The following is a 9,420-nucleotide window of genomic DNA, read 5'->3' as shown; positions in this document are numbered from 1 at the left end:
GTGTGTGTGTGTGTGCACCTGCCCACTTGCATGACAAGTAGGTATCAAGGAAATGGATAGAGCAAATAAAGAAGTGGTGACCACTCTTAGCTGTCACATGCTTCCTATTGTTAGCAAAGATTATAATATTATGTTTATCAGTCATCAGGATGTTTGCTCATTATTTATGAACCCATAATGTATGTATGTATATGTGATGACTCATGTCATTAACTAGTATGATGTAGTAAAGATGAAGGTCACTTGATGCTTGTGTTTGACGGTGGGGTGTCTTCAATTTTCTTTCAGTTGTATGGCAGCAGCATCTTTTCAGGGCAAGACAAAAGCTATAGAATAAATGTGGATGTTAACAATAATGAACTAAGCAAGTGTTATGATACAATTTATGCAAAGGTCTTCATTTGGTTTGGCACTTGGCATATTTTACATTTGTCAGTGTTCTATAACTAAGCAGTGGTGTTTTTTCATTCTTACAGCCAACACACTTTGGCCACAGTGCCAAGGCAGAGCAACAAATGGAACACTGAGAAAAATTAACTTCTTCAGTTTTGCAACCATTTGCTTTAGGCATCTTTTAAGAACATATGGATGATAAATTAATGTACTCTATTATTCAAAATTAGCCCAAATGAGAATGCATGCAATGGGCAACATGTGTAGATTATATAGTCTTTCAAGTGCAGTTGCACAAAATGCTTATGCTAATGACTTTTTTCTCACTTTAAGGTAAGCACTAGCTCACCACCTTGCTCATACAAGTCAGTACTACACTGACAGACCTGTGTTGCACAATGCAAGTCTGCTATAAATCAAACAACTACTTTGCAAAATATGTTCTGCTGCTATTGATTGAAAAAAGTATAATTATCACTGCCCAATCCTACAGTAGTCACAAATAATCAGTCTGTGGAGATAAAGGTTCGCTTATTGTTCAATGTGTACTATTCATTATTGGTGAGGTAATCGTGTGTACTGTTGCTGTCAGACTGTACATTTTTTTTCCCCTCCCATCTCATGACCCCATATGTACATTCTCAAAATAACTTATGCAAAAGACTACTTAGGAAAACTTTTTTTTCCCTCCCTATAAAAGTTCAAGAATATAATGAAACAAAGTATTACTTAAGGATGAAACACTTCTATTTACTTTGACAATTTTTCTTGTATAATAAGTGTATTAAATGTATGTACTGTACATAGATAGTCATTCTTTGCCTTTTAATTACATACAGACATAGACACTGTCAAAATCATGTATAGTTCAAAACATCTTTTTTCTTTTACCAGCCTAAGTGGTCATGATATTTTGCTCTCTGAGATTTCAGGAAGTTTCATGAATCACATAATACCGAGAGAAAAGTAATAGTAATTTATGTCACCTCAATTAATAATAGAACACTTAACACTGGTAATAGGGTAGCAGGCATTCATATAGATGAGTGTGTGTGGATGTGTGTGTGTGTGGATAATTGTGGGTGTGTAATATATATCATTAGTCTTCCTGTAAGAATTAAGAACTGTTTGATTCATGGTCTTCAAGATTTTCTCCACCCATTTGAACATGTAATGTGTGTATGTTGCTCAGTAATGTTGAAGTTTATCAGTAAACATTTCTCTCCTCCAACATGACTCTCATTTTCTATCTCTGGGAACTGCCTAATACATCCTCTTGTATAGAAATAACAAATCAACAATGTTCCCATGTGATTCATAGGATAAGTTTACATATTGGAGTCTTTATTTTTTCTAGTATAAACATGTTTACTACAAGCACAACAGTTTGTTCATGGCTGCTGGATTTAATTCAGCATGTGAAAAACTGCCTGGGAGTCTCCATGGTCCACACAGCAAACATCAGAACACACTTATTTGTAAAATTAGATACTTTAGCAAGACTGAGAACACTCATTCTCTTATGTTTATGTAACTATAGAACAAGCTATGAACACACTCACTTTATTGTTGTATAAAAGATCCCTGTATTGGTGGGAACATAATAAAACTGTTCTGGTTCTTACTAAATGTATCAGAGTCACCAGGAATGAGAAATAGATAGAACATGAGCTCCTTGGCCTGTGGGGAGCCATTCTTCCTGAAATTGATACTCTGGCACTGTTGGGAAATATTCCTGGACATTGATAGAGTCCCAGGTTTTAACTAATTATCTTAGTTGGGGACACTAAGTAAACTAGATGTAACAACAGGTCTTCACAGGTTACTTTGCTGAAGTCTGCTTGTCACAGTGGTGTGGTAGGGAATAGGCTGTGTTATTAGCTGATCAGAGTTGAATGCAGATATGATCAATGGATATGCACACTTATATTTGGTGGTTCCAATACTTTTATGATCCCAGATCATGGCTAGTTAATATATGTTCTTAAATATATATATATATATATATATATATATATATATATATATATATATATATATATATATATATATATATATATATATATATTCAAATTCTAATAATATGAACTCCCCATCACTGAACAAGAAAATAAGGTCTAGTTGTAAATAGTCAATTTCCAACATACTCCTATCACCAAGGAAAAGTTAAATGCATACAAAAAAAAGTTTTTACAATTTAGGTATTAAATCAGACCAGCCTTTAATTTAAAGCACCATAAGTCTGTGGAGTCCTTTATCATTCGTCATAAGGGTCATGGGTGACGGCCAAGCTCCTAGACCTGGATGCTACTCGTATCAGTGTAGGGGCGTTACATATGCCAAACTTTGCTAATTGGATACAATTTGCCAACAAGGTGAGAGGTTGTGTCCAAGGAAGTACTGAGGTCAGTTACAATTATCAATCTGTCCCATCCCAAATGTAGGCCAGTGATTTTTCCAAGATTCCACGTGGACCACAATCTGTCATCATAAATAAGGACGATGTCTCTGGTTCAGGGCCACATTGTGCCTTCTTTATGCACCTATGGGATTCCCTATAGTTTAAAATATATCCTGAAACCCTTTTCACAAAACACTTGAAGCTTATTTACACAATCAATTTTTATCCAAAATTTTGTATTGAACCACAGGACAGATCGAATACTTCATCTAATGAGTACTGATCAGGGAAGGATTTTAATCTTCTCCCTCATAATAACTGTAAAGGAATTATGGCATTATGCTCATCTACATTGCTGCTTACATAAGTCCATCATTTATAGCATATTTTGATTCTATATTAGTGTGCAGTTCATCAAATGTGGCTAGGGCTCTGCCAAGTGCCTTTCTTACACCAAACTTTACTCTTCCTATTCTCTCCCAAATGGCACCAAACCTTGGGGTTTAGCTGTGATGAACTCTCAGTCACACTTGAGAGAAGCTACAGAAGGTCCTTCATATACACTTCCTTCCCAAGTTTCACACTTGCTTTCTTCCCAAGGTACAGCACTAAATTTCAGGATTGTGAAACTTGAGGTATTGAGAATACTGAAAAAGTGCTTATTCATTCTAGCCCATGAAGCTGACTTTTTTCCCCCCACTTTACTCCCTTATCTCAAAATACAATGCCAGTGTGTGTGTGTGTGTGTGTGTGTGTGTGTGTGTGTGTGTGTGTATTTGCTTAGTTGTGGTTTACAGGACAGGAGTAATCTCATAGTATCCCATCTTTGTATCTATCCAGTTTGGTCTTAAAAGCATGGACAGTTTTAGGATTTACAACATCTTCACTGAGTTCATTCCATTTGTTCACACTTCTGTGAGGAAAACTATACTTCTTGATGTCTCTTCTACAATTAATCTTCAACTTCTTAATGTGTCCCCTGTACTCTATGTGTCTAAATTTATAAAACATTCTTTTTCCACATTTTCCATACCAATTGTCATTCTACAGATGTTTATTAAATCTCTCTCTCTCTCTCTCTCTCTCTCTCTCTCTCTCTCTCTCTCTCTCTCTCTCTCTCTCTCTCTCTCTCTCTCTCTCTCTCTCTCTCTCTCTCTTATTTTCAAGGGTAGGAATTTCCAACATTCTTAATCTCTCTTCATAGGTTGAATTACTCAACTCCAGAACCACCTTAGTGACTGCTCTTTGTACTCTTTCTAATTTTATAATATTCCTCTTTGTACGAGAAAACTGCACCACTGCCGCATATTCCAATTTTGGTCTTATCATGGAAATCAACAACTTCTTTATAATTCCTTCATCCAAATATGAGAATACCATTCTCACTCTTTTTAAAGAATTCATCATCTCTCCAGTAATTTTATCAATGTGTCTGTCTGGAATCAAACTTTCAGTAGTTGTTACTCCCAAATCCATTTCTTCTTTTGATTTCTTTAACTTCATACCATCTCATAATGATATTGCATTCTTTTTTTATTCTTACCAAACTCCATTACTTTACATTTACTTAAACTCAATTCCATTGGGCAAGATTTACTTCATCTATTTATCTTATTTAAATCATCTTGCAGTATCACAGTCATTTACATTTTCTACCCTTTTCATCAGCTTAGCATCATCTGCAAATAAGTTCATATAGCTATCTATTTCTTCATTCATGTCATTTACACATATCACAAACATTATCAGTCCCAACACTGACCCCTGTGGGACACCACTAGTTACTTTCAGCCAAGATGAATTTTGGTCTTGTATTAGTTTTCATCTCTCTATTATCCAGATATTCCTCCATCCACATCAGTCTTCCTCCAATTCTTACATAATTTTCAATCTTCCATAGCAATCTTCGGTGTGGTACTTTGTCAAAAGCCTTCTTCAAGTCTAAGTGGACACCATCCATCCATCTCTCTCTCTCCTGCACAATATCAACTACCTTTGAATAAAAGGACAATAAGTTCATGGAGCATGATCTTCCCCTTCTAAATCCAAATTGACAATTTACCAAACCTTTATCTCTTCAAGTTTTCCATCCATCTTTCCTTTATTGTTCTTTCACATAGTTTTCCTACAACATTGGTCAATCACACTGGTCTATAATTTAGTGGGGTTTCCTTATTTCCTCCTTTGAATATTGGTGAAATATTTGCTCTCTTCTAATCTTTTGGTACTCTTCCCAGCAATAATGATGTCATCACCATACTGTGAATTTTATTAGCCAGTTGTTCTCTGCATTCTTTTAATAACCAATCTGATACTCCATCTGGATCAGATGCTTTATTTACATCAAGGTCTTTCACCATAAGTATTTTATCATAACTGACTGAGACTACTTGTATATTCCTCACCAAATTATCCCTTCCAGCATCAAACTCCCCTCCCACAGTAAATACCAATCTGAAACTTTTGTTCATAACCTCTGCCATGTCCTGTGCATCCTCATAGACTTTTCCTTCAACTTTCACTCTTGATACACCCACCTTCTCTCTTCATCTTCCCATTAATATGTCTAAAGAATAGTTTTGGTTCATTAATACACTTATACTGTATTATATCTCTTTCATAGTTTCTTCTCTCCATTCTTATTATCACAACGTATTAATTTCTAGCATCAATATATTCCTTCCATCTGTTCTCAGTTTTCCTTTTCTTCCGTCTATTTCAAGCATTTAATTTACAATTTCTAGCCTTTTTTTCATTTTGTATTGAACCATTCCTTACCCTTTCTAGATCTTGCTCCTCCTCTAGGTACAAATTTCTCCACAGCAGTATTATATATCCTTATAAATTCATCCCATTTTTCCTGAACATCTTCTGCATGATCAAAGTCTTTCCAGTCCACAGTAACAAAGTACTTCCTTGATTTTTCAAAATCAGCTTTACTATATTTAAATCTTCTTATCTTATAGTTTTCATCAATGATTACATTTATGTTTTTCAAATTAAATTCCATCAACACATAATCACTTTTACCTAGAGGACTATCATAAGATATAGGTTCCATAATTTCTATGTCCTTGATAAACACCAAATCAAGTCTTGATGGTTTATCTCTTCCACTAAATCTGGTATCACAATCAACCCACTGAGTAATCAGGTTTTCGACCACCCAGTTTAAGAGTCTATTACTCCATGAGTTCTCACTTCCAGTAGTTGTCAATGTCTCCCAATTTATCTCCTTGCAATTAAAATCACCAACAATATCATTACTTTTCATCACTATCATTTCAAGACCTTTTAACACACCTAATAACATCTCTTCATGCTCTTCTTTTCACCAAGCATTGGTCATAGGTGGCACATACACTTCTACATAATTCATTATCCTTCCATTGTATAATTTCAGACTTGTCTTCACTTTTTATTACCTTCTCCACTTTATCACATTTTTTTTTAGTCAGAAAGATCACTCCACCTCTTCCCTTGTCACTTCTATTTCTCGTCCATAAATCATATTTATCATCAATGTCAGGAGTTCCCTATTCATTTTTCCATTTTTTCTCACATAATACAAGAACATCCAGTGCGGTTCTGTTTAATAACTCATTTATTTCCATCTTCATTGACATTAATCCATTTACATTAGTATAACATACTTTACTGACTGTTTGACGTACCATTTCTTTATTCTCATATCTCTTACTCTCCAGAAAAACTTTTCTGTGTGTGTGTGTGTGTGTGTGTGTGTGTGTGTGTGTGTGTGTGTGTGTGTGTGTGTGTGTGTGTGTGTTTACCTAGTTTTTTACCTAGTTGTGAAATACAGGACAAGAGCCACACTAGGCTCGTGCCATCCCGTCTTCATATCAACTTTTATCTAGATTTTCTTTAAATTTATGAATTGTTTTTGCACACACAGTCTCATCCTTAAGTTCATTCCACACTGTTATACTTATGTGGGGGGAAACTATGTTTCTTGATGTCTCTTCTGCAGACACTCCTTTTCAATTTCCTTCCATGTCCTCTTGTGTCTCTTGTATCTGGTATCATGAAGTCTTCTCTGTCCAACTTTTCCATTTCTTCCAATATTCTATATATTGCTATCAAATCACCTCTTTCCCTTCTTTTTTCTAGTGAAGTCAGGTCCAATTTCTTCATCCTTTCCTCTCTTAAGCTTGCAGGGATTTTAGTTGCAGCTCTCTGGAATCTTTCTAACTTTCTTGTATCCTTTTTCAAACTCAGCAAGCACACTAATGCTGCTTACTCCAATCTCAGATGGGTAAACAAAGCCTTAAAGTGCATATGTGTATAGAACATTTTCTACTTAGAATTACACGTTCTTTCACCTCTTTCAGTATTTGCAAAAACTCGCATTACACCCTATATACACCAACGATCTAGAAAACTCAAATAGGAATTTAAACATCAGCTACGCAGATGATTTTACACAAGTCATTGGGTACCCAGAGAAATAAAAAAATATGATGAATTTACAAACAATAAGAGAAATAGAAACAATTTACACCTATGAAAAAATATGGAAAATTAAAACCAACTTGAACAAATTTACACCAGTTCATCTAGGAGCAAAGAAAACATTACCGCTGAATATAAATGTCGACTTAATTGAATTTCAAAATAATGGGAAATAATGTTTGGGTTTAAATATTACAAGTTCAGGTTATTATAAACAAATAGAAGACAGGCATAATAAGGCATCTGCAGCTCTAAAAGAAACTTTACAAACTATACAATATGCCTGAAAACATAAAAATACATCTAGTTAAAGCTCTAATTTTCCTAATTCTAGATTACCCACCTATCCCTATACTATAAGCAACACTCAAATCAGTAAATTGCAGAAAATTCAAAATAGAGCTCTCAGATTTACCACAAACCAAAAACACCCCTACACAATACAAATACATACACACACCAACACTACACTATTGAACATCAGACTACACAATAGAGCACAGAAAATATAGGACAGATTGGAAGAACTTGACACTCCTGCTTACCAGAAACTAAAAGAAAACCACCACAATATTTTAAGATTCCACCAGGACTACACAAGCAGCCTACAAGCCTGCAGTATAATACCACCCCAACATAACTAGTAATTTAAACAACTACCTATATAACTATATCAAAACTTACTAGCTATATTTCCCTTGGATATATACTCACCTACAATACTTACCTGGACAGACTTAGCAGGTTGACAAACATTAGTTTCTACAGAAGATTCATACCATCACAATATGGGAACCTGAAAAGAAAGAATTTATAAGCTGTTATAAACATAATACACATTGCAAACACCTAGGAATCACATCGACACATTACACATATAAAGTTACACTCAACCTTTCATACACTCAGTAAAACAATGAGTTCAGACTTACAATCAAACCTAAAAACTCATTGTAAACAAATATACACACTACTATTACAAAAAAATAAATAAATTGCAAGCTGTCTTATTGTTTGGGATCAGCGGCAGGTTAGCTGGGATTGCTTGCATTAACACAAGTAAATAAAAGTATAAATAATTAAACTAACTGATAAAAAAATGTATATATATATATATATATATATATATATATATATATATATATATATATATATATATATATATATATATATATATATATATATATATATATGCATAAATATAGATGTATACAAGCAGTTTTGTTGAAAGGGACTGATGGTGGGTTAGCTGGGCTTTGCTTGTATAAGGGAGAGAGAAAAAAAAATGCAACCTTCTATGAAAGGTGATTAGGCCTAACACTAGATTACAATAATATCAAATAACCTCACGTGCTCACAACCAATATAGATAAACAAAATTTTAAAATAGCAATGTCGTCTGCCCACAAACTCTTATCACCTACTTTCTTTAATCTTCCTAACTTTTCCTTCTTCTTCTATCCAAACTCTTTATTCTTCACCATCTTTCTATCAGTTCCGTTCAATTCAGTTCAAGCTTCCAACTTGAAAAATGAAGCCACTGCTCCCGTCAGTAGATATTATCAAGCTTCCATAATGATATTTAGGAAAACTAAGCCTACTGTGTTCAGAAGACATAGCTGCTAATCAAGAACATGACTGAATTACCAATTCAAAGGAAATCATTACTCTCCTTGTTTCCCTGCAGTCCCTTGTTACACAGGCAAGCTTTATGTTATAGTCACTCATCAGCACCTACATAATTTTGCTTTGTTACATGTCACATACCAATAAAATAACAAAATGTGCTGATTCTGAGACAGTGACTGATAATTCAACACCAGCAACATTAGAGGAACAATAGGGAGTTGAAGAAATGGAAAGAAAATGCTTACTCACTTTTATTTATGTTTATTTTTATATTTTACGCAGTCTACTGCAACCAACTCTAGAGATGCAGCCATTTTTTTTTTTCCTAGTCATCATATGGTGCCTTGATGAAACCAGACATAACCGTGTGATGTCCAGCTTCCTCTCTTCCTCTGCATAATATCATTCAAGGGTGGCTGCTGTGGCTGTGGTGCTGTGTGTGTGCATGTGGGTGCATGTGCATGTGTACAGAATATATCCACCTGATGTTAAACGCTGATAGTGATGTGGAGAAAGTAAATATGAGC

At 34.6% G+C, this 9,420-nt stretch overlaps 1 protein-coding gene across 6 annotated transcripts in view; it reads right to left on the bottom strand.

Annotated features, from left to right (window-relative positions):
• Window positions 1–9,420, bottom strand: part of LOC135114287 (uncharacterized) — a 53,141-nt gene that overhangs the window by 13,303 nt on the left and 30,418 nt on the right. For 5 of the 6 annotated variants that reach the window (XR_010275475.1, XR_010275476.1, XR_010275478.1 and 2 more), the window contains one exon: window positions 7,992–8,060. The gene's annotated coding sequence lies outside the window, so the exon portion shown is untranslated. Of the gene's footprint in view, window positions 1–3,880; window positions 8,061–9,420 lie in introns of those variants that run through there. The other variant, XR_010275477.1, reaches the window with a different exon arrangement.

The sequence above is a fragment of the Scylla paramamosain genome, chromosome 27 (assembly GCF_035594125.1).
Source record: "Scylla paramamosain isolate STU-SP2022 chromosome 27, ASM3559412v1, whole genome shotgun sequence".
NCBI classification, from domain to species: Eukaryota; Metazoa; Arthropoda; class Malacostraca; order Decapoda; family Portunidae; genus Scylla; species Scylla paramamosain.
Note: the sequence above shows the minus strand (reverse complement) of the source record. Positions and strands in the feature narration are given on the sequence as shown.